This window comes from Lissotriton vulgaris, unplaced genomic scaffold, assembly GCF_964263255.1.
Source record: "Lissotriton vulgaris unplaced genomic scaffold, aLisVul1.2 SCAFFOLD_1186, whole genome shotgun sequence".
In the NCBI taxonomy this organism is placed as follows: Eukaryota; Metazoa; Chordata; class Amphibia; order Caudata; family Salamandridae; genus Lissotriton; species Lissotriton vulgaris.
This window is the reverse complement of record NW_028251468.1, coordinates 480,728-507,401: the sequence shown is the minus strand read 5'-3', so window position 1 is coordinate 507,401 and position 26,674 is coordinate 480,728.

The following is a 26,674-nucleotide window of genomic DNA, read 5'->3' as shown; positions in this document are numbered from 1 at the left end:
ATAAGAGTCAATCTCTAGAGTCGTGTGAAACAATAGACAGTTATTTTACTCAGTCAGTTTTGTGCAGATTACTTTCACCAATATGCAGAGAATAGAGAGACGGGCGTTTTCAATAAAAAGGTATTATTTATTGAACAGTCTTTCTTCTCGTACAAGAGAAATGAATTACCACAATTGCAAGACTTGTTATTATAAAAAGTGCGTACAGTAAAATGAGGATTGCGAAATAATACTGTAAAAGCATTGATATGGTTTCTTAGCCATACAATGGTTTAAAATGAATAAAACATATATACATTCATATATACATTAGGCTAACGTACTCAACTGGTGCTTCTAACTACGCCTACCCCAGTGTACCTGACCTAAGCCTAATACTTGGGAGGGGAGTAAGTAAGTAGCAGTTTAAGTTAAGTTGGTTTTGCCAAGGTTTGCTTCAAGAATTCTCTTCTAAGGGTTTAGTCAACACCATACCTCTGAAATAGAATGTTGGAGGTCTGGTATCTCCTTCCAGGACTCGATATCCCAGTTACTCGCAAGAGTAGGCTGGAAACGCCGGAGCTGGATTTTCTCGGCAGGAGAAAAGACAGCGTCTCTCTCAGCGCGTCGAGGAGGAGGAGGGACAGCGTCCGTGGGCAGCTTGCATCTGCTGGGCATCAGCAGCGTTTGCTTAAGGCAACGTTGGTAATATTTATACCTGAAAGGTGCCTGGTTTGACGTAAGTTTTTGGACATAAGACGTCAATAAAGATGTCACTAGGAAGTGATTGTCTCTCAGTGCTCATTAGAGTTCTATTACTAATCAAAACATAGCAAGCGGGGATTTCCCAGGTTGCTGAGTTTTATCTTGTTGAAGAACTCGGAGTGTAATCTAGGAATCTTAGATAGTGGCTTCTGCTGTGTCATTTGCTCTAATGAGCTGCAGAGGAAGTGATTCTGAAATGTGGCTCTGATCGTGTTAGGCCAGAGACGGGTTTCTGAAATATTGCACTTGATCGTTTATGCCATTATGCCATTATAGGGGAATAAATGGATTATAGCCGTATAGGGGCATAAGGTCACAGTATTGATCGGGGTCCTAGATTAGAACGCGACACCCACTCCACAAATTTATGTCCATCAAATTACTAAAAACTATAGCAATAAGATGCATGTGTACCATTACCCACCCCAAAATACGTATTCGCATTTGAAATGGCGTATTTGAAATACATGGATGTACTGTACGTCTTTAAGCATAGAAATCATTAAAAATTATAGCATATGTAATCAATGAACGATTTTGCGAAAAAATTACACATGAAATATCTCTTAATACAGAAAAGAAAGGCGAGATAATTTCATCACATATAAATGCATTGCTGTAAAATGTGCTAGAGGTTGATGTAAAGTTATTATGTCTCTAGAATTACCTAAAAATAGAAGTTTCTGTTCTTTATGAATAGGTCTACTTTAAGCAAAGAATTTTTGTGCCAGAAAAAGGTAAATATTTTTTTAAAGTGTTCAATTAAAAATAATTCTCGTTGAACGGGGGAATAGATTTCCAACGCTTTGCAGCAGTTTTTGTTGATCAAAACTGAAGGCCGAATTCAGAGTTCATGGGAACGCTGTGTGTCGGAATGCTTTCAAAAGTTATTGTTTCTGTTCAGGGGAGAACATCATATCAGACAGGCTCTCAAAAAATTGGTCTACAAAATCAGGTGAGAGTTCGACCAAGTTCGATAATGCTGTAACTTGGCAGGTGTGAGAATGATTGCTATCATCAAAGTCTGGATCAGCAATGCTCACAGATGGTCGTACCTGGGTGATGTTGCTTTTATTTCTCGCTCCACTGTCACCACCTAGTCGTAGCACAGGAGTCTCAACGAATGCCGTCATCAGGATTGGTAGCCGCTGGGGACAACACAATGCGTGAGCCGTTACCGGACTTAGCAAAGTATCGATATCCATTGGTACTGCTGATGGAAGTGCAAGACTGGTGTCCAACACGCACTCATCTCCGCATAGCATACATCGAAGCACAGGTAAGATGCAGGATTGCCATATAGGTCTGAATGAAAGGAACCAGGTCATGTGTAGATCTCTCAGCCTGGCTTGATAAAAGGTCATGAATCTCTGATGTTGTCCTTGCAACTTGGAGTTCATACGTCTCTTTTGATGACGTGATGGGCACTGTTGTCTGTAAAAGCACAGACTTCACTTTGCTTAAAGTATCAATTCGTATAGAAGAGAAATTCAGAAGAGGCCATAAGGGAGTCTCTGTGTCTCCAGGGCCGTTCGGAAACAATGCTTGCATACAACAAGTGACCATGGAAGTCACGTGTACGAGATATGCTTTCCCTGGCAAAAGGCGACAACAGCTGTGATCCGTAATCAGAATGTAACTCCCATTCGAAAGTTGCATAAAGAAAGGCTCTATCTGCGTTGCAGGTGTGACATGTTGGTGGCATGAAAGGTTGTTAGAATTTCCTTCACAGGCTCCGTGTAAATTAATACCTTGGCACAAAAGTATACCGCTTAGTGAATGTTTACAGTTTTTTTCCACTACGAAATACATTTTTGTTGCTGTCACAATAGTATGTGTGTGTGTATGGTAAATTCCATGCTGACTTAATGTATCCTTTACCCAATCGTTCATACTGGCCAGTAGGTATGTATTCAAGGCAATTTTTAAATCGGAAAGTTGTTATCGGAATTGTGATAATCCCGTGTATTATCCATTCAATGACAGGACTTTCTGACATTGTCAAAGGTAATCTCTCAAGTTTTTCGATGCTCAGGATTGTATAGTCTGCTCCTTTCTGTGCCAAGCTGATTTGTTTATCAGTAAGGTTAAAGATGGAAAACAATGACGTTGTGTTGATTACACGCCAAGGCACATAGCCTGAACGAAGATTTTGCAGCATCCAGCCTAACTGTACAATAGAACGCAATTGTGACTGGCCATGCTGTAACATTAGCAAGTCTTTGTCTAGTATATCTATGGCAGATGATACAATACTGTCCAGTGAATATATTCTGGAGGACAGAGTCATTAACCCATTGTCCACTACAGAAAGTGATTTTTCCAAATTAATACGATCAATTTCTCGTATTTTTTCAGCTGTTTCAATTTGTGTGACTTTCCAAGCCTCGTTGTAAACCGCATATATACTGGTCGCTATGAAACACTTTTGACGCTGTTTGCGTGGTCCCAGAATGAAATCGCGCAAATCAGCACCATCTTTAAGTAAAGACAAGTGTTGCTTAATTTCAGCCAGTGTGGATGATTCTAGCCTTTCAAGGCACAGCTTCCCTACACTGTATGTTGTTACTATCCCTGGATGTTGTCTCTGGGAGTACTAGGGTCTGGTCTGGTCATTGTTAACCCCTGTGTTTTATTCAGGAATCTATCTTGACAGTTATTCGTGTCAGTAGGCCAGATTAACCACTTTTTCCAATCAGGATGTGATCTGTTTAGATGTAAAAAATTTGCTACGTCTATTTCAATAACTGCTGTTACATTATCAGGTATTGGCTTTGGAATAGACGGTTTGTTAAGGTCTTTGATCTTAGCTAGGCCAAGACAGGATGTTTGATGAATTGTGTCATTTAAAAACAACATTTGCTCTGGGATCATGCAGGCTCGAAATAATGCTTCTAGGCATTGTACCTGCCAATCTTTTGTACCCCAGATGGTTTTTGTTTCAATGTTATTTTTCCAATAATCAAAACCAAATGTCATCATTTTTTCATAAAATGCTTCTGAATATATCAATTTAGTATTTGACAGCATTGTTTTCAATCCTGTTTTATCTAACAGTTTATAATAAAACGTTTCTGCATCACTGGTGTTAAACCCTGAGAAGTACTTGAATTTCTCAAAGAATGTTTTAGAACTGCTTTTAGGTGGTGTAGCACAATGTTCCCATTGGTTATACTTAAACACATTTCTAGGTTGTGCAGATTTATGTAAGTAATGGTCTCCATAATGTGAGAAGCAATGCATATTTTCATAATTAGACGAACCTTGTAAATAATCATGTTCTGTGAATTTAGCTGACATCACTAAATCAGACATCATATTATTAATACTTTCAAAATCCCAATCATCAGAAAATGTACTCGGTTTTACAAAGTCACTTAATGAAACCTTGAATTGATGAGGATACTTCAGGATTTCGACCGGACCATATATTTCATAGTCAGTTTTGTCCCATACTACCCCCCCCGGGTATTGGAATGGCTGTGACATTTACTGTTGACAGTTCTCTTTTCTTCACGTGGGATGATCTGTGTGGTTTGAGGACTAAGTTGATGTTCTGACTTGCTGTGTATTGTAATAAAGTTTCCTAAAATTAAAACTAAAATTAGGCATAGTAGGAGTATAAATACCCCTGAAATAATCCAATGCTCAATCAATGGTGCATCCAGATATACTTCTTTGATTTGTTGAAAGAGTTCTGTTGCTTTTTCTTTAAGAGTCTTTGTTTCTGGCATCACTTCGGGGTTGCTTTGATCCTCAGAAAAGTTATCGAAGTTCATGAAGTAGCCAGAGGCAGTTCTGTCAATTGTTGGAATTGTTCTATCAATTTGTCTTTCGGTAGCACATTCTGATGCCACATCATTGTAGACTGGTGTTTCTTGACGAACTGTTTCAATCTGTGTCTCAAGAGGCACGAGTTCCATGGCATTATTGCATAGTCCCTCTCTGTGCACTGCAGGCTTATCGAATGTGATTAGTCTTTCAGTTTGAACCTCTTGAATTGTTGCAAGTTTGGGTATTCTGTTGTTTCTCGGGAGTCCACTGGGCCTACTGTTGATTATAGGCCACATGCTTGTGGTTTTACCAGGTCGATTGATACAACTCTGTTCTCCTTTTTACCAGCAAGGGGCGGTAGTACTACTGATCTTGTTCCGTTGATTGCTAAGACAGGTACTGCTTTTCTGTAAGAAGGCCCAAATTCCTTCTTCACCGCTATTTTTTCTCTGACTAGATCCCCAATCTTTGGAATCCAGACAGGCCTTGCTGGAGCTGGTGGTGCCTCGTCAGTGGTAGTTGGCTGTTGCTTTAACTTTATGTTGCTTAAGGATTTTCTTGTTTCGTTCAAGTCCTGTAAAACAGCCAAACGATCTTTGATGTCAAAGTCTGTTTTCTTATCTTTTACCACTGATACCTGACTATCTAAGTCCTGAACTCGCATTCTAGTTCCGAACAATAGTTCGTATGGGCTGAAACCTTTTAGAGAATTTCTTGGCAAATTGTTTAGGCTTAACTGGACACTTATTAAATGTTTGACCCACCCAGCACCTGAACCTAATACCTTCGCTGTTATAGATTGCTTTATGTCCCGGTTTTTTCTTTCTACCACACTGTTCCCTTCGGGGTGTGACGGACAAGAATACCGCAAGCCAACGCCCATGCTGGCCATGGCCTCCTTATAAGCTCGAGAGCTAAAAGCAGGACCCTGGTCTGAATGGAACATGGCAATTGCGTATGTGCCGATAAAGACTCGCAGATCTTTTATAACCGTTCTGGCGTCAGCCGAGCGCTGGGGCCACATTTTTTAAGCGTGTTTAGCCTTAATGATTAATAGGACGCTGGATGGCATGTAGACAGCATTACGCTGTTTCTAATTGGTAGCCGGGCAACAGACTGGACCAGTTCACTACTGCGATCCCTGTCACAGTCGGGACAGTTCTTTACATATATTTGATGTTGCACGCTCATTCCCGGCCACCAGTATACTGATTGTAATTCAGTCAGAGATTCCTTGATCTTTTTGTGCCTAGGACCCAATCCCATGTGTGCGTCTGCTATTAAAAATATTCTCTGGTTCATGTTTGGAATTACCCTATCCCCCACTCCAGGGATTCGAGCAAAAGGAACGGAGTTTGCATCAATTACGTATGCATAATTGAGTGGATAGTTCACGGGTAGTGCTGCACAGTCGCCTTTTACGGACGTTTTCACTGCCAGCATGGTTTCCCCGTCTATGTATTTTTCTGAACGCTTTTTTGTGGCTACGGAAGCCGGTTTAGTTGCTTCCGCTGTGGCTGTATTAGCCAATGAATTCCCTGCAACGTGAACGCCATCACGTTGATGACTCAGAGTGTGTATCACGTGAGTCTTTTGTAGTTCTTTCTGTAAAAGAGCTACCTGTTTCCAAAGCATTTTATGCTTTATTGTGGCACCTGTGTCATCTTTGTAATCATTTTGAACCCAGCTCTGTAATTTAGTATTGTAAGAGTTGACGCAGAAACGAGAATCGCACACGATTAGTGTCGGGAATTCACGTTCTGCATTTTCAAGCGCCATCTTTAAAGATCTGATTTCAGCTCTCTGAGCCGAACAGTTTCTAACTGATTCAGTTTTTGTTATTTTCGGTCTGAATTTACCGCACAGCCAGCGACCTTTAACAATCGCACAGGTTGCATCGTAGGATTTGTTCTCTACGTTGAAATGCTGTACAAATCTATCTGTATAGATTATACAGGCGTACTGTGGGAGAGGCAGAAGTTCGATTGGCAGAGGATATTCTTCTTCATAAGTCAAATCATTCAGTTTTTCGAGTTGCAGGGCGAAATAGTATTTCACATCTTCCGCTCCAAGAGAATCTACACACTGTATCCATTTCGGATCCAGTGACACTGTAGGCAGGTTTACTGGGCTGAATAGCACCTCGAAGGCGGATTCCGCTGTGAGGATATTAATCCTTTTGCCATGTGCTAGTTCTCGTTCGTTCGCTAATGCAGTTTCTACTGCTTTCACAGTTTTTTCTGTTGGACTGAATGTTTTTTCTGCTTGTTTGTACAAGTGAGATTTTATTGAAAATGGTACCTTTTCTCCCTCATTAGAGGTCAGGTACGTGAATCTGCATCTTCCTGGGATTACTTTGATTACAAGATCGCGTGTGTTGTCACGTGTATCTAATTTTGTTTTTGCTAACATGTCTGTTTGCAGTGATCTCAAAATTTCTGTGTGTTTTTGAGTCCAGTTGATTTGTTTAAAATCAGGTTTAATTAGTTCGTAGAGAGGTTTAACCCCCTCCGCATAATTTAGAATGTAAGTTCTTCAGAAATTCAGAACACCTAGAATCGATTGTAAATTCTTCAGCGTTTTTGGAGCTTGGAGTACAGCGCACTTCTCTAAGAAGTTGTCTGCTAGGCTTTTCCCTTCACTTGATAATTTGTATCCTAAAAATAATACTGTCAGATGGGCAATTCGAGACTTTTTAAAGTTGAATTTGTAACCCTCTGCTGCGAACCCAAGTATAATGGTGTTCACTCTTTTCAAGTGAGTCTCCAAGTCGTCGTCTGTGAGATAGATGTCATCAACATAAGATAATGCCTCATCATCATACATTTGTAGTAACTCTGTTACTCTGGCTGAGAATAGTCCTGGGCTGTTCTTGAATCCCTGTGGGAGCCTACAGAAATTTCTGTGCCCCCATTACTGAGAAAGCGGTCAAGTATCTGCTTTCTGGTGCAATGTTTTGACAAAAGAAACCATTTGATATGTCTAATGTTGTTTTATATTTTTTCCTAACTATGTTATTCATTAGTGCAGCACTATGAGAATTTTGTACTGCAAATGTTTTGCAACATGCGTTAAGGTGTCTGTAGTCCAAAACTAGACGATATGAATTGTCTGGTTTGGAGACAGGAAACAAAGGATTGTTCATTTGAGAGGTGCATGTTTCAATCACCCCCTGGTATTCAAGTTGATCTAAGATCTCCCTGACTTGTTTTTTAGCTTCTTGCTTAATGGCATACTGCCTTTGTGCAGTCGGTTGACTTTTTAACTGGATTTTGTGAGGAGGAGAGTCCTCATCCCATTCTACATGATTTTTATATAATGCTGGTGCCTGGGCTACTGCCCATTTCCTTGCATATGTATATTTTTTGTGAATCGGAATGTGATTCGAGAAGGCAGGCATAATCATTTCTTCTCCACGAGGGCACTCCCTGACAAACTCTGGGGGCCAATCTTTTTCAGCTAACAGAATATCATAGCCTTTTGAGAGTTTATCCCAAAATAGACCCCTTATTTTCCTAGTCTTATCCCCCTCTATACGCAATGTTATTTCGTATATCTTATGGGGCTCGCTAAGTCTGGTGTCGGCAGTTTCTACTTGAATGTATTCATTCGTGTCCACTGTCTCCAGATGACTCATCAGGATCTTGCGAGCTATGGTGATTTCTGCTGCACTGTCTAGCATTGTCTGTGCCCACTCCCCGTTTTTCAACTGTGTCCTCAGTATTCTCGGCATGTTCGATTACTCTAATACTGGCTACCTTCGTTATTGGAAATTTAGATTTTTTACTTTGAGCAGGTTCCTTGTCTTTGGACTTGGTGTGCTCTCCTGGGTCTGACCGTCCTCTTCTTTCCGATTTCTCGAAAAAGATCGAGAGGGACGTGTATCAATACTTTGATATCTATCAGGCTTTTTCAAATTATCCCTATTTCTAAGGTTATATCTTTTCTCAGAGGACTCCCTCTGGGGAGACTGGTGTTCTCGAGTCGGAGTTCTTTCCCTCCGTCGAGGAGACCTTCCTCTGGACTGGAAAACTTTTTCTTTGGGAGTGGATTGTTTATTTCCATCCCAGCTCTTTTTAGGAGTGTTTGAATTATTTTTAATAAATAATTTTTCAGGATTTTCGAGCAGTTGGGGCTTTGCTGGTTTTCCACCCAAGCTGTCTCTACCTAGTTCTTCATAACATTTTTCTATAATTCTGGCAAGCTCAATTGGTTGATCTGTTATATCTGTTTCCTTCAACTTCTGGCGTATCGCTACAGATGCTGCTTCTCCTTTTATATTGGCTAGTAATATAGCCGAGACCTGCTTGAAGTCTTTCAGTAATTTCATACCAAGAGTTAAAGCAGGTTCTGGACCGTATTCATTTTGAATCTGTTTTAGCACTTCTGGTATTACCGCCATAGACGGAACACCATGTGTTTTTGTGTAAATGGAAGCAAAGACTGTACCCCAAGTGTCACAGTCCTCCACGTGTGGTGCGACCCCCATTGGAAGGCAGATGGTCAAGATTCTGTGTTTCTCAATAGGGGTAGTATTCGGAAATACTGCTTCTATTTGAGTAATTTTCTGCGCTAACCAGAATGGAATTTGTTCCCGTTTTATGGGTGTTTTACCAAGACATGATTGTATGTTCTGTGATGTAATTTTATTGGTGTTCCCCTGATGAGGGGTCAGCTGTGGTATATTAACAGCTGTTTGGACTGTAGCAGTCCGCATTACATATTGGACTAATTTCCTCTGTATTTTGATTAATGTTTTTAGCTGTGCTAAAAGTTCTTCTCTAGACATTTTTGCAATGTCCGGATGTGGTGTGTAGCTGGCTAGAACCGGCCACGTTGCTCCTGGTCTACCTTGTGGACCGAGCCTGGTAATATGATCATTGTTTTTTAGGGCGCCTTTAAACCAGACCAGGTGCTCTTGGAATTTTTATGGGATTTCAATCTCCTCGAAGGGAGCGTACTCTTCCGGTGGATCCCCTATTTTGTAATAGTGGAACTCGTGTGTTGCAGCGTTTGCTGCTGGAAATTTTATCCATGAATAGAATACCTCTGTCTGCCGATATTCGTGTGCCTCTATCACGAAGACGACTGTGCCACCTTGTATGGTCAGTCCATTTTCTATAAGTTTTGACGTTATAGATTTTCTTATGTTGACCGGGATGATTATCACACCCGGTTCAGTAGTCCCTGTATTATCGGGACCCTGCTGAGTCGCATTTACTGCGGCATCAGTTCCGTTGTTTTCTACTGACATTTTATAAATGCAGGTTTTAAAGAGCAGGTCTCCAAGGAGACAAAGATTAGGTGCACAATATTTTGGAACACTGTATCCTTCAACGTTGAATAAACCAGAGCTTTACATAGGAATCTCTTCCTACTAAGGTCGGGCGGATTTTAACCTTTCACCAACTCCAGACGTCTATTGGAGTATTTACGGGAGAAAGGGGTCTGTGTGAAAAATGCACGACTGAGTTACTCTAACGTCTTGCGTTAGTTTTATCGCCTTACCAAACGTTGGGCGCCATGTAGTGTAGTTCCTATTTTCCCAATAGGCACTGCGCATTGGAATAACATAAAGAGTAGTATAGACGTAGAAGTGCGGATCTTCCAGGTCTCCACTGACTATGCTAAACTTAATTGGGTTTGTTACCAACTAGCTCAGAGGTCACTGGAAACTTTCTTGACTGAATAGGAAGTGATCAGCTTCCCTGGTACGGACAAGAAGGGATTCAGTTTTCCAACAACCGCATAAACATGACAACTTTGCTCCTTAGAATAAGAGTCAATCTCTAGAGTCGTGTGAAACAATAGACAGGTATTTTACTTTGTCAGTTTTGTGCAGATTACTTTCACCAATATGCAGAGAATAGAGAGACGGGCGTTTTCAATAAAAAGGTATTATTTATTGAACAGTCTTTCTTCTCGTACAAGAGAAATGAATTGCCACAATTGCAAGACTTGTTATTATAAAAAGTGCGTACAGTAAAATGAGGATTGCGAAATAATACTGTAAAAGCATTGATATGGTTTCTTAGCCATACAATGGTTTAAAATGAATAAAACATATATACATTCATATATACATTAGGCTAACGTACTCAACTGGTGCTTCTAACTACGCCTACCCCAGTGTACCTGACCTAAGCCTAATACTTGGGAGGGGAGTAAGTAAGTAGCAGTTTAAGTTAAGTTGGTTTTGCCAAGGTTTGCTTCAAGAATTCTCTTCTAAGGGTTTAGTCAACACCATACCTCTGAAATAGAATGTTGGAGGTCTTGTATCTCCTTCCAGGACTCGATATCCCAGTTGCTCGCAAGAGTAGGCTGGAAACGCCGGAGCTGGATTTTCTCGGCAGGAGAAAAGACAGCGTCTCTCTCAGCGCGTCGAGGAGGAGGAGGGGCAGCGTCCGTGGGCAGCTTGCATCTGCTGGGCTCTGCAGGGGACAGCTGTTCTGCTCCTAGGTTCACCACACCATTGCTATCATTGATGTCGTTGAGACAGCAGCAGCAATAGTAACATCAGCAGCGTTTGCTTAAGGCAACGTTGGTAATATTTATACCTGAAAGGTGCCTGGTTTGACGTAAGTTTTTGGACATAAGACGTCAATAAAGATGTCACTAGGAAGTGATCGTCTCTCAGTGCTCATTAGAGTTCTATTACTAATCAAAACATAGCAAGCGGGGATTTCCCAGGTTGCTGAGTTTTATCTTGTTGAAGAACTCGGAGTGTAATCTAGGAATCTTAGATAGTGGCTTCTGCTGTGTCATTTGCTCTAATGAGCTGCAGAGGAAGTGATTCTGAAATGTGGCTCTGATCGTGTTAGGCCAGAGACGGGTTTCTGAAATATTGCACTTGATCGTTTATGCCATTATAGGGGAATAAATGGATTATAGCCGTATAGGGGCATAAGGTCACAGTATTGATCGGGGTCCTAGATTAGAACGCGACAGCCTTTAGGTTTTATTTATAATGTATGATATATAGTTTGATATAAGATTATGTGTGTGTGTATATATATGTATCTGTGTCGCCTGGAATCTGAATATATTGTAAAATTACAAAGCAAGACCCCGGGAGGCCTCAACCATGAGGAGGACCTACATGTCCACCTAGGCGGAATCTATAGTGAATTCTGTCCATCATTACACTACAGTATTTTGAGGACTTCCCCTTTCGTTCCTCCCGTCTTTTCCTCCCCTTGTTTTTGTAAATCCTGATCTAATCTCTGACCCTGATCTGCCCACACACTGCTAATAACATCTAGCATTAGGTTATCCACTATGGACCACAGGACCATGGTCATTGCCTATAAAGCAGCCCTGCAAGAGCTTGACCTGGTCTACCCGGCCATTTGACTCCTAGGACCCCTGGTCTTTTTCTTTACCTTTTAGCTTTCACTTTAGAACACATACTTTTTGTTTATCACTCACTGTCTCACCACAACTCCGATGTTCCTTTTTACCCCCCTTTTAAAAAGACCACAAGGGGCCTAACCCAATGTCTTTTCTCCTCTGGACATCCTGTGTTTTGAATGGGACATTTTCCATCGGGCACTTGCCCGTCCCCCATCACCTCACCATCACCTGTATCTCAGGGCTTCTGAGCACAGCAAAGGGATATGATTACCTTGCTTTTTTTGTCACAGGGCAGCTTTACTTTCGCTTTTATGATGTGTCTGCTTTACATGTACATGTCTGTTATGCAGGTATTTTCCAACGGATTTTTTATTATTTTCCCCTGTGGAATGTCATCCATTAATTTGAAATATTTTTCTAAAATGTTTCTTTGAAATAATTTGATAAAGTTTTGTGTTCACAGTCTGTCTTCCTTCAAATATGCACAGGACTAGTAAACATGAAATGTAAATGTCTTCTATGTCCATTGTCTCAAACAGGAAATGCTCATTTAAAAGACATGGCCACCTATGGGTCAGTGTATGACTTGTTGACAAAGACTGTGTGTCGAAACGCGTCGAGTCAATAAATACTTTTCCTGAATCTAAAAGAACCGGAGTGCAACCTTTTTTTGTGTTGCCTTCAGCGCAAGATGTTCACATATATATATATATATATATATCATGTGATCGAGCCTTGAGTTGGAGGCGAAACGCGTCATGCGGACTTGCTGGGTTTTATGGAAATAAAGCACTAAAATTGCACCAGATACTTGGGTCTGACTTGTTCGCTTTTCTTGGAGAACTGCCCGGACAGATAGGACAGTGATGTGGCGGCTGCTACATCGAGCGGAGTACAAGGAATATATATATATATATATATATATATATATATATATATATATATATATATATATTTATTTTTATTTTTATTTAAGAAGTTTTATATAGCGCTAGCCTGACCGGAGGGTATCGGAGCGCTTCACATCGGTTACATAACAGAGGAAAAGATAGCAGCACAAAGTACAGTAAGGCAAGACAGTTCAGCAATAAAAGTCACAGTGCCAAAGCGGTATATATATATAAATATTTAGGTTGTTTTCTAAATGTTTGTAGTTAATGCTAATATTTTTTTGGATTGGATTGTTATGATTTTAGTTATATAATTAATTGAGGTGAATGGTAAATATTTTGGGGATGTGATATATTTATATTCATTTTAAATTTGTAAAAAACGTTTCAGTTAATTTCAAATGACTATTTTGTGTAAAAGTTAATTGTTAATTATTAATGATGATTTTAATAATTTGACAATATTGTTATAGTTGATAATATGTGAATCAATATTTTTGACACATGGTTATTTAAAGGTGAGAATATTTTTCTTTATGATATTTGTGTTTTCGATATAAGTAAAAATTGATAATTTCAACTATGATATTTGTGTTCTTATACTTGTTGTTTTACAAGTTAAGTATAGGAAGTCAATATTCTTGTTATATGTATTTAATTTCTGATATTTTTGTGTTTCAATATTATGTCATTGATCAGGCTCAGAGCAGGTTGTTGGCCACTGAATAGATTGGTGTGCTTAGCTAAGAGCCTTTGAAGTGTTGTTGGATCACATGTATGACAACTTGGAATGCAAAAGGCTTGCACTCAAAATTTTCAGAAAGGAAAGTCACTGCATTCATTAATCAACACAGTTAATTACCCTAAATGTTACAGAAATTCCTTTAAATGTTGAATAACAAGGCAACCATGGCCTTGGAAAGAAGGTCTTCTTAGCCCACTCTTCTTATACCACAAGGGTGTTTGTGCAGTGATTGCCTGTGTATTACCTTCAATATTCGAGGCCAATTAAGTGTGATTGTTGCAGACATGTTACACTGAAAGGTGCGTGAGCACTGATAAGCTCTCACATACCTGTTTATAATTACCCAGATTTTGTCTAGGATTTGAATTGTCTACCAATGCCTGACCACATTATTATTTGTAGGACCCTCTAATATCACGCTGAAGTCAACAGTAGTTCAGTCGTCCCCAGTCCTGATATGTGGCTTAGGTGATGCTTGGAGGACCGATTTCATACTATATTATTGTCATTAACAGTTATTCCTGCTTGGATTAGTTTGCATTGCCCCAAGCCTCAACCTTTCTAGTCAATGGTGATATCTTATTTCCACAGACCATATCAGCCTACAGCCCACATTTGCTAACATTTCAATTGTGAAGGATATATTAGCAAGTTTGTGTATCGCAAATACTTTTATCCATGAGTTACCATGTCTTACTTTGGAAATTCAAGAGTAAATCACATCTAACCCTTGTTTGAGGAACAATTAATCACAAAACATGTTTTTGGTATCAGGGAGAGAAATTCAGTAGTAATTTCCACATAAGACAGGATTAATACACAATTACTCATGGAAAAGCTGTGTGAGGGCGGTCAATAGGACTTAAGTGAGGGAGTACAAGAGTGCATTCAATTATCATGCTCTACTGGCCTATTAGTTACTGGCTGGTAATTTTCACTGCAACAAAAACTCGCACTCCATTTTATATGTTCTATACTATTTATGGCCTTAAAAATACCATCGTGAATAGGTCATTAAAGCTTTTAAAATCATATCCTACTTAGGTTCCTCTGCATCTCTTAAAAATGTATTTTACTTAGTTAAAGCTACTTCTGGGAAAATGTCATGTCTATATCCTTCAATAATTGTATTTTAAATACTTCTTGCCTTTCAAATACATCATTTATTTAGCCCTGGATCATAGGATATGGTACTCTGGCCAATTGCAAATTAGATAGCCAGTGGCATAGGTGTTATCTATATTATTATGCTGCCCATTTTCAACACACTGATGAATCGTCAAGAGACAGAAATCATATGCCACACATTTAAATAGAGAAGAACTTAGATCTTCCTGATAAAGGGAGATCGCTTGTCAAGGATAGAGAGGAATAGCCGGGGTCAAGGCCGGGACGGCCTACATGGCTGATGCATAGGGCCGAGGCTCCCAAATCTGCTCCTGATCCTCTTCATCAGGCATAGTAGACGCTTTGTATTGCAGGGTTGGAGAGCAGGACAATTCCAGAGGCTGGCAACGATGATAATCGATCTCCCGGGACTGTTTCTGCGTCTGGGGTGGAACGACCCAGCTGCTGGGCCTCGTAGAGCTGGCATGAAACCTGCGCAGCAGAGGCTCCCAGTTTGGCGCTGTGATTTGGGTGGTTTCTCCTACAGTCTTCCCTGCTCCCACTGATGCAGCCAGGGAGCGGTTTCTAGATCCTGGAGGTCTTTAAACACCAAGAGGCAGCATGCTTGGAAGCTTTCCGACAGGATAGTTCCCTCTGAAGATTCCGGCCATTGCTGGTGGAAAACGAGGCCCTGCCCCAGCTGGAGATGGCTGTCTGGCCTGCTGGTGTTTAGACCTGTGGAGCGGTTAGGCTACAGAGAGGGCACTGTGTCCTGCTGGGCCTCCCCATTTGTGAACTCGACCCCCAGTGCTTGGCTGCGCATGGTGGCCGCCTCACGACCTGAGAACCACTCAATTTCAACCTGCACTCTAGGAATAGGTGCATGTCCTGTTGGAGAAACACACTTGTGGCCAAATTGGGGACTGCGTACAAACAGTGCATCATTGAAACCCTGCTTTGTTGATGGCTGCCCCTATGTGATTGGGATCCCCCCTCTTCTAAGCAGTTGCTGATCCTTATGGATTTTGGCCAGGCAGAGCAATAGCAAGTAGGGCACTGCCTGGGGTTGTGACTATCTGAGCCTGTAATGAAACCTCTCTTTTCTAACTCACTTGGCTCCACCTGCGTTTAAGGAGGTACCTGCTGAGGATGCTACAAACCACCTAGTTCCCTGGACCCTAAAACTTTCCTCTGCTGGAGTAAGTTCTCTCAGCATGTGCTTGTGGGCACCCGGTCGCTATAGTTGGGTCTAGTAATAATGTGTGACCTTCCCCTGGGGTGGCTGCAATTGATCTGAACTTTGCATTGAGCATCACCTCCTGCCCTAAGTTGGTAGGCGCCGCTGGGATGCAACAAGACCATCCCTGTGATGGGTTGTACTAAATTGGACACGGCTGGACCGCCCTCCCTGCACTCATGGGAGGAAATTACCCTGCCTGTTGCAGCTATGGCGTAACCCAACCAGCTGGACTCAATTCTATAGGTGATTGGGTAATTGTGCACCTCCCTGGAGCCAAAGGTAGGTGTTGTTGCCATTGACATGTACTTGCTGTAGGATGACTATTGGAGGGTGATGAAATGGTAACGTTTTATTCAAACAGTATTGTTAGATTTCAAGTTTGTGAGGCCCTTACCTAAGTCCAAAGTGTGGATTAAGCCTGTCTGTCTCCCAGGAGATTCTGAACAGGAGAAGCAGCTCCCTAGCCCCCACCCCCAGGCTAGCAGACCTAGGACTGGGGATTGGCTTTTCAGCTACCAGGCAACTCTGATCCCTCCCCTCACACCTGCCCAGGCCCCTTAAGGCTTTACCGGGTGCACCCCAAATCATTCTCCTCCATCTTGTGAGTTGCAGCCTACTTATGCCCCAGATTGCAGTGAGCAGAGTCCAGGAAGTGGTAAAGAGGCAGACTAGTGCTGTCTCTTCCCCCCCCCAAAGTTTTTTTTTAATGATTTTTCCTTTCTGTGATTACTGTCTTTGCCTGTGGTTGTTACAGTTTAAAATTGTAGTTTTAACCTGCCTGTGATTGCATATTTTATCACCTGTTTTATGTTTTTTAAATGCGTGGTTTTTCCTGCCCATGATTGCTTCCATTTGATGTGTTGAATTGTGGGATTTGCAGTCCAAACGCTGTAGTTATTCCCTCTAATTCCTGGTCACTATTCAGTTTTCCCTCCAAATTTCTCCTTTGCTCTGTGCTAAGACCTGTATGTTAAACAGTGCACCCTCAGCCACCATTTTGTGTTAACAAGCCAGTGAAACCAGCCCTCCCAACCCCCCAGCAACAGGGATATTCTACATCAGAGGGTGCTTCTGTGAACTGTTTAAACTGTGTATAATAGGGACTGTGCACTTCGTGAGTAAAGTTTTATTCAAACAGTATTGTTAGATTTCAAGCTTGTGAGGCCCTTACCTGCAGAAGTCCAAGGTGTGGATTGAACCTATCTCTAAGTATGGGCGAAATTTGCGAATTCGCGATCCGCAAATTGGTGCGAAAGCGAACTCGCAATTCGCAAAATTCGTGAATTTGTCCGAATTTGTGAATTTGCAGTTTTTGCCAGTTTGCGAGGGTTTTGTACAAGTTCGGGAACGCAAACTTACTTGTGTGGTCGCAACGGTCGCGACCATGTTGTTTCTACGTGTCCAGCCTGTTTAGACCCTGTGGTTCATCGCGGCCACCCTCCGGTTCATCACTGCCACCCTCTGGTTCACCAATGCCACCCTCTGGATCATCACTTTCCCCCTCTGGTTTATCACAGCACGCTCTGGTTCATCACTGCCACCCTCTGGTTGATCACTGCCATCCTCTGGTTCATCCCTGCCACCCTCTGGTTCATCACTGCCACCCTCTGGTTTGCCACTGCCACCCTCTGGTTTATCACTGCCACCCTCTGGTTGATCACTGCCATCCTCTGGTTCATCCCTGCCACCCTCTGGTTCATCACTGCCACCCTCTGGTTTGCCACTGCCACCCTCTGGATCATCACTGTCCCCCTCTGGTTTATCACAGCAACCTCTGGTTCATCACTGCCACCCTCTGGTTGATCACTGCCATCCTCTGGTTCATCCCTGCCACCCTCTGGTTCATCACTGACACCCTATGGTTTGCCACTGCCACCCTCTCGATCATCACTGCCACCCTCTGCTTCACCAGTGCCACCCTCTGGTTCATCACTGCCACCCTCTGGTTGATCACTGCCATCCTCTGGTTCATCCCTGCCACCCTCTGGTTCATCATTGCCACCCTCTGGTTTGCCACTGCCACCCTCTGGATCATCACTTTCCCCCTCTGGTTTATCACAGCACGCTCTGGTTCATCACTGCCACCCTCTGGTTCATCACTGACATCCTCTGGTTCATCCCTGCCACCCTCTGGTTCATCACTGCCACCCTCTGGTTTGCCACTGCCACCCTCTGGTTTATCACTGCCACCCTCTGGTTGATCACTGCCATCCTCTGGTTCATCCCTGCCACCCTCTGGTTCATCACTGCCACCCTCTGGTTTGCCACTGCCACCCTCTGGATCATCACTGTCCCCCTCTGGTTTATCACAGCAACCTCTGGTTCATCACTGCCACCCTCTGGTTGATCACTGCCATCCTCTGGTTCATCCCTGCCACCCTCTGGTTCATCACTGACACCCTATGGTTTGCCACTGTCACCCTCTCGATCATCACTGCCACCCTCTGCTTCACCAGTGCCACCCTCTAGTTCATCACTGCCACCCTCTGGTTGATCACTGCCACCCTCTGGTTCAAGGCTGTGGATTGGGGCAGGGAGGGCTGAATGAAACTAGACACTGCCTGGGGCACACAAGGTGTCCCATGCAAAGTCCAGTTCAAACTGGTGCTGGGGGTCTCCAGCCCCAGCTCTGGCTCGAAACTGGACAAAGGGAAAGGGGTGTAACCACCCCCTTCCTGGGTCCCACCCATAGGAGGGACCTAGCAGGAGATCCAGCCCCTAGATTTGGAATAAAGGTAGGAGCTGTGCCAATGCAAACCAGATCATCCTGACTGAAACTTTGAAATGAAACTCTGGACCCTTCGACATCCCACTCGACGTGGAAGACTGAAGAATCTCCTTTGTGGTCAAGGAGTGGCCACCCTGTGCAAGCAGGCACCATCAGCGCATCAAGACTTTTTTTGCCGTAGCTCCCGCCGGAGCTCGAAGGACAGAGATCAACAAGACCCAGACTCCCAGACATCCAACAGCCCGATCCACAGTCCTGGCAAAGTTGAGACCCATGGAGGCGACGAGAGACGTGGGACCGGCCATCTTGAAGAGTCGACGAAGTGCTTCCTGTGCAGCTACCGAGGCACCCTCGATGCTGTGCTTTGGGAGTGCTGCGCGGGGCCCTTTTGCACTTTTCCTGCTTGCCACGTTGTCCGGTCGCTTGCCCGTTGGGTAGTGGCCTCTGTGACAAGGATCCATCGAAACTACACTGCTGATCTGGTTGCTCCAGACTGGCCCTAGCTCCCCTGAAAAGGAGCCATCGATCTGACCTTCCCGGTCCGATCCAGAAGACATCTTCGAGTCCTGCTTGGGTTGCATTTGCCAAGGTTTGGTGACTCCAATTCGAAAACCGACCCCGCCGACAGCAAGAGCCTTTGAGGGACAGCTCGTGTCCACCAGCTGGTCATCTTCGATCCTTCCTGGTCCACGTGGCAGCGGAGACAAACTACTCAACAGCACCTGATCTCAACCCGACACTGCCTGGTTCCTTCCGTCCTGGTTCCATCCTGGTCACTGGCTAGAGACCTAGACTCTGTCCCCTCTGCTTTCAGGTACTCTACATCTTCGATCCACCCTTGGATCCAACCGGACTCTTCTCTCCTGGCCGCCTGCAGCATCTTTACCTCCAGGCTCCATAGAACTCCACGAAGAAACCCAATGCACTTCGGCACCTATGCACCCACTTCCTGTGGGTGAGGTAACGAGATTATACCGGTGCTACTATAGTGGTTTACACCTCTAGTGTCCTACTTTTTAGTGGCTAAGTTCTAGTCCAGTCGGAAGACTCCTAAACCTATAACTTTCTGATTTTTTGCGCACCATTGACCTGTATGGTTACCTATAGACACTGCACCCGCATCCTGTGGGCCTCCTATGTCCTAACCTTCATTAGTCCAGTGTAGGCCCAGCGATTCCCTAGGCCCTAGGCCTGTTCATTGTTCGTGACGTGGTACTTATACCACTTTCTTAATATATGGTTTGAGTGGCCACCCGGCCTATCCATAATTTTGCATGTTATTGTATGTTATACTGTGTTCTTTGTTTAACGCTTGTGCTCCTGTGCTCATAAAGAGTCAAAGGGACTATTCTAGAGATAAATACATATATTTTATAATATATAATTTGTGTGGTGTCCTTTCATTTGGTACTTAAAGGATTACATATGGTAAAACAGCTGACTTCACATGCCCTCTTGAGTTTAGCCTAAGACTGCTTTTGTCCATGCTACCACTAGGATAGCTGGTCTATAAGGTTGACTTACAACCAATCACCATAAGGGTTGTTTGGACTGGTGCAAGGTGCTCACTAGAATAGTGATCATCATATACCAGGCCAACTTCTCACACACAGCACCCTCTGGTTCGCCACTGCCACCCTCTGGATCATCACTGCCACCCTCTGTTTCATCACTGCCACCCTCTGGTTTGCCACTGCCACCCTCTGGTTCATCACTGCCACCCTCTGGTTTGCCACTGCCACCATCTGGATCATCACTGTCCCCCATTGGTTCATCACTGCCACCCGCTGTTTCACCACTGCCACCCTCTGGATCATTACTGGCCCCCTCTGGTTTATCACAGCACCCTCTGGTTCATCACTGCCACCCTCTGGTTCATCACTGCCACCCTCTGGTTCATCCCTGCCACCCTCTGGTTCATCACTGCCACCCTCTGGTTTGCCACTGCCACCCTCGGGTTCATTATTGTCACCCTCTGGTTCGCCACTGCCACCCTTCTTAGATCATCACTGCCACCCTCTGGTTGATCACTGCCATCCTCTGGTTCATCCCTGCCACCCTCTGGTTCATCACTGTCACACTCAGGTTTTTCACTGCCACCCTCTGGATTATCACTGTCCCCCTCTGGTTCATCACTGCCACCCTCTGTTTCACCACTGCCACCCTCTGGTTCATCACTGCCACCCTCTGGTTCATCACAGCACCCTCTGGTTCACCAGTGCCACCCTCTGGTTCATCACAGCACCCTCTGGTTCACCAGTGCCACCCTCTGGCTCATCACTGTCCCCCTCTGGTTCACCACTGTCCCCCTCTGGTTCACCACTGCCACCCTCTGGTTCACCACTGTCACCCTCTGGTTCACCACTACCACCCTCTTGTTCACCACTGTAGATTATGGGGGGAAACCACACCTGCCCAGCCTCAACTGATATGAATTAATTTGGGGCTGGTTAATGTGTCACTGAATTTGTGCTTCAAGTCTGGCACCTGCTTCCTTAGCTGTAAGAGCTTTCTGTTGCAGTTATGTTTTTTTACAGGAGCATTGTGCCATACTTTTAAATATTCTCAGGGTCAGAGAATAGTTGCTAGTAGGCAACTGAACTCTGGAATGGCCCCTCAGGAAGCACTACAGGGAATGGTTACAAATTAGCTTGAACTTTTGCACCTGCTAAGTGCTTTCAGTTTTCCAAAATTCATTTTTCTGCCATTTCGCGAGGTTCGCGGGGCGCGAATTCGTGCGAAATCGTACTTGCAATCTGCAAATTCGTGCAAATTTGCTGATTTCTTTTTTTTTACGTGTTCGCGCGTTTTTTTGCTTATTTCCGGACCGCTTGCAGCGCACCGACCCCGAGGTTGCCCATGCGGTCGTGTATGGGCGCGGCCATCTTGTTTGCGTGACGTTTTTCTGTTTCCGGGCGCTAGTTGTATGCTCGCGTCGTATGCGGCGCGCGATTACGTGTTTGTGAGCATTTTTGCGTGCTCGCGGGGGAAATATCGCGCAAACTTACCCACGCGGTCCCCTATGGGCGCGGCCATCTTGTTTTTCATTCACTGCTATGGTTTTGGGCATGCTACCTTTCTATCCATCTTACATCTTTGTAATCCTATGTTTTTCTGAACTTTTTTGGCGTTTTTTTTGCTTATTATCTCTCTCTTCAATTTCCTACATCTATATTTTGTGTAATTTTTAACTTTTTGTTACTTTATTACCTACTTTATTTCTTTTGCTCTCTCTCTTATTTTTTTTCACAGCTATTCTTCTTTCCTTCTTCTTGTGCCCAGGACCATGGCTAAGGGAGGCGACAAGGGCAAGGGGAAGGCACCCTGTACCCGGCTCCCTTGTGGGCGTTTGAGGGGGGAGGAAGTCCAGGCCAGGGAGATCTTCTCTGCGGTGGAGGTGGCTGCCTTGATGGTTTTTGTACAAGTCCACCTCCCTAAGACGGTGGCAGCAGGTGGGCGGATTGCTTCCGGTTACAGCCTCCGGGAGCGTCGCCAGCTGTGGGAGAAGGTGTGCCAGCGCTTGTATAATATGGGGTCCGGCGCACCTACCAGCAAGTGACGCACCGGTGGAGTGACATCTTGGACCGGGAGCATGACACCTGTTCGGTGTGGAGATCACTGGCCTTGGTAAGTAGCTATTTAATAACTACTTTTTTTCCTTCTGCTCTGTTATATTGCTAATCTATTTTTTTCCTGAAGAGTACGAATGCTGCTGATTCGATTACATTGCAGGTAAATTAATGTTTGAATAGCTTTTGTCATTGCAGGTGCTCGCCTGGTTATTGGCGTTGCTACTATGCTTACTTGTTTGCAACTTTTTAGTCATTTGAGAGCTTTACTGCGTAATGCTAGAGACAGTACACTCAAGTCGAGTCCTTCTTTGTACTCCTGCTGCTGCCACTTTGAAGAGATAGTGGTGGATTGATACGTTGAGTATATTATTTATTACTTGTTATAGGACATTTTGTTAGTGGTCTGCAATCATGATGACGGACTGTGTCTGTCGCGTGACGTCTCCTGCTGCTGAGTGATGGCAGTCGTAGTAGAACCTTTTTGTTGTTGATGTAGTTAGTGAATTACATAACTTTCCTATTAGACGGTCTGTGAATCCTGCAATACTGTACTACTATCCTCCTAGTTGACCAGATCAGATGCAAATGATGTTAATTTGTTTCCCCGACATAATTTTAGATTGAGCACAAAGAAATCAAATATTTCCAAAAAAACAATCATCCATGTTGTGTTTCTTTATTTCATGATCACCAGGACCCCCCAGGGGCAAGGCGCCGGCGGCGACAGAGACTCCGGTAGCAGAAGGTGGACAGGAGCAGTCCCTTGCAGGCTCTTCTGCTGGCCCCAGTAAGTTGTTCTATTGTTATATTAATACTTATACTTCCCTAACCTTTACAGCTCCTATTCATTACAAACTGGTTCCTAATAATTCTATGTTTTACAAAATAGTCTTTGATCTTCTTCTAATGTAGACTACTTTCTACATTCTTATCATGCCTCGACCATCAATCTCTGTGCTACTACTATTTACAATTATGAGTCGGTCTGTGTAGGTAGCTAAGCTTGCCCATTCAGCAAACGGTGTGAAACACAACTCTGATGCAGCAATAGCTCTGGGCACTGAGTGCTGTCCTCTGGGTTGCCCTTGCTGTCTATTCCAGTCTTCTTAATGTAAGTGCTTTGACAATTTTCAAAAATAAAATGTCATTGTTTACACCAAGTAAAGGTAGTATTTGCCTTTTTGATTTGAGAGGAGCACATCCCATACCGCTAGTGTTTCAGGGCCTATTCTGCACACAAAGAAGTATGGACAAGATGATAGGTGCAGTTCGACTTTCGACATACCTCAGTCCGAACAGAAGTTGAACCCCCAATTCCCTGACCGACTATCTAGAATGTCTGACCAATGATTTTACGACCCAGAAGAACAGAAGAAGACTACCTCCGAGTCCCCGCCTATCTGAGTCACTGAAACATGACTGCCAAGTGCAGTAGTTCAAACCTTTCCGCTCACTCACTCGTAAACAAAAACCACACAGTGTTTGTTAGTTTTAAAGTTTTATTTTCAATTAAGAAATGAAAATATTATGTTCGAGGCATGTGGGCTGCTGAATTCATATCTGTGCATAGATCGCCGCCTAGTGTTGGGTCCGGATGATTGCACATTGTTGTCCTGGAAGAATCTTCGAAGTATCACGAGATAGGTGGCTCCTCCCCTGGACTACAGTGCGCATGGGCATCCTCTCCATCCTCAGATAGTTTTTTTCCGCCATTCGGTTCGGATGTACTTTCTCGACTCTAGTTCGGAAACTTTGTATTAACTCTTTCCTAAGGCCAAAAGGCCTTCAAAGCGTCGGTATTGTTTCGTTCGGTGCCTGTTCCTTTCCAGTTCTCGAACCGGACGTTGGAAGCTGGTTCTCGCTTCGACACCACAGACCCAGACTACGACGACGATGGATCGGAGCCTGTTTAAACGATGCCCTGTCTGTAATTCGAAATACCCCCACATAGATGTGCACCCAGTGTGCAATAAATGTTTGTCCCCCGAGCACGACGAGGCCAGCAGTATGGCCTGCTCGAAGTTCCGCTCCAAGAAGACGCTTAAACTTCGACGCGCAGCGAGGCAGTCGGCGCAACAGTCGGCGCCAGAGCCGGTCAACATCTTCGAGGCCGGGGACAAAGAAGGCGTCGAAGACGAAGAAGAAGAAGAAGAAGAGGTTCCTGAAGAGCAGTCGGAACCCGCGTCGGACTCCAAATTCGAGGTGGACGAGCAAGCTGAAGAGTACGTCCACGAAGAAGACGTCGTCGAGGTAGGGGATGACGAAGGGGCCATCGGAGCCGTCGATGATGACTCCAGTGATGAGCCAAGCCCAACCGCAGTAGTGGGGCCTATAACTGACATTACGCTCCCTACGGCTCAGGTGGAGGCATCGCCGAGAGGCCTTAGCCAAGATCTTTCTACACGTTCTATAGCCCCGCGTCCAAGCCAGGCTAAGAATGCATCCAAGGAGCCATCGGTCGAGTCCTCTAAATCGAAACCAAAACCAACAGAGCCGAAAACGAAACCGAAACTACTTAAAATGGTGGTCGGTTCGACGTCGACGCCACTCCAATCAAAGACTATCGACGACCCTTCGGCGTCGAAGATGGCTGTCGCCTCGAAGACTGGAGCGTCGAAGCAGGGCTCAACCAGCAAACACGTCACCTCGACGCCATCGGCGTCTACGCCGACGCACAAACATGGCGACAAGGCCAAAGGCCTCCAGACGAAGAAGGCCGTCGAGGTGAAGAATTCAGGGCTCAAGCCTCTGCTCAGCAAACAACTCGAGTCGAAAGCCAAAGCCGACCCGAAACAGCAAGTGTCGTCGACGCCTAAGGCTGGAAACGCTACACGCCGGGAGCTCGAGTCGACGCAATCAAGCAAGCGTCCTACTCAGGCGCTGAAGCAGCTCGAATCGACTACTACGTCAAGCTCCAAAACAGTCGGCCACCCACCTTTTAAGTTCGTTCTTCCGCCACCTGCTCGAGCGAAGCATCTCGAACACCATAGAGCCGCCCAACCTTCCAAAACGTCGTCGGTGTCTTCGAAGCCCGCCCCCGAAGGGGTTGTGTTCCACGAACCCTCGTACGACAACCAGTCGAAACTCTTTATCGACTCGGAATCGGGCAGACTAACCATCCACAAGCGGAAGATCGCGCCTGAACATCCCTTGGAGGGTTACAAAATTCCTCTTAAACGGAAGAAGGACTCGGCCACCTCACCAGTTCTCTTCGAACCGGTTCAGGACTATTCGCAGCAAATGACTTATTCTCCAGCACAAAGTGAGAAGGACATGGGTGAAGACTATGGTCAAGCGGCCTTCGCTTATCACGCTGACACTGATCAAGATGAACCGCATCAGTGGTCTGAGGCTGTAGATCAAACTGTTGACCCTGATGATCCACATGCTGCACCAGACGCCCAGTCCTACAGCGTCAAAACATCGCCAACTGAGGACACGGCGGCGTTTAACACTTTGATTGAGAGGACAGCCCTCAACCATGACGTGGAAATGCACGCAGAACCTGTGGATGAAGATTTCTTGTTTGACACTTTCTCCACCTCTGAACGTTCCACTAAGACTCTGCCTATGCTTAAAGGGGTCCTCAAGCATGCTGCGGACATTTTCAAAGAACCCACAAAAGCTAGGGTTATCAACCCACGGATTGAGAAGAAATATAGGCCTGCTCCAGTGGACCCCACCTACATCAAAGGCCAGCTCCCCTTGGACTCCATTGTAGTGGCCAATGCCCGCAAGAGGGCAAACTCACAATCTAGTGGTGACGCTCCACCTCCGGACAAGGAATCAAAGATTCTGGAGGCGTCAGGAAAGCGAGTGGCAGCACAGGCTGCTAATATTTGGAGGATTTCAAATACACAGGCCCTGTTGGCTAGATACAACAGGGCACACTACGACACACTAGAACAGTTGTTGCAACACCTGCCTGATATGTACAAGGAGGGAGCAGAAATGATTATACAAGAAGGGAAATTAATTTCTAATGCGTCCATCAAATGCGCGCTGGACGCAGCAGACACTAGTGTGATGCTAAGACAACACGCATGGCTCCGCATCTCTGGTTTCAAGCCAGAGATTCAGACAACTCTGCTCAACCAGCCGGTTAACCCGGACTTTCTTTTTGGTCCCGGGGTAGACATAACACTCGAGAAAATAAAAAAGGACACTGAGACAGCCAAATCCATGGGGGCTCTGCAATCTCAGCAGTTTCGGGGCAGTTCCTTTCTTCGCTCCGGTAATAGGGGAGCCTCGAGAGGACAGGCTCTACAGCAGGCCCAGTACACCAAAGGGAGCACGCAATCCACCTACACAAAGAATACTAGGGGTGGATACCGTGGGAACAGCGCCAAAGGGAGAGGACGGGGCAATAACAACGCCAGATCCTCCGCTCCCAACAAACAGTGACGCCTTGTCACTGTGTGGAATTTTAGTTTGCGATCTGAACATCATCTGCGCCAGCTTGTCACCTATGTACTACGTGCACGGCAGCCATTCTAGGTCACCTATGTACTACGTGCACGG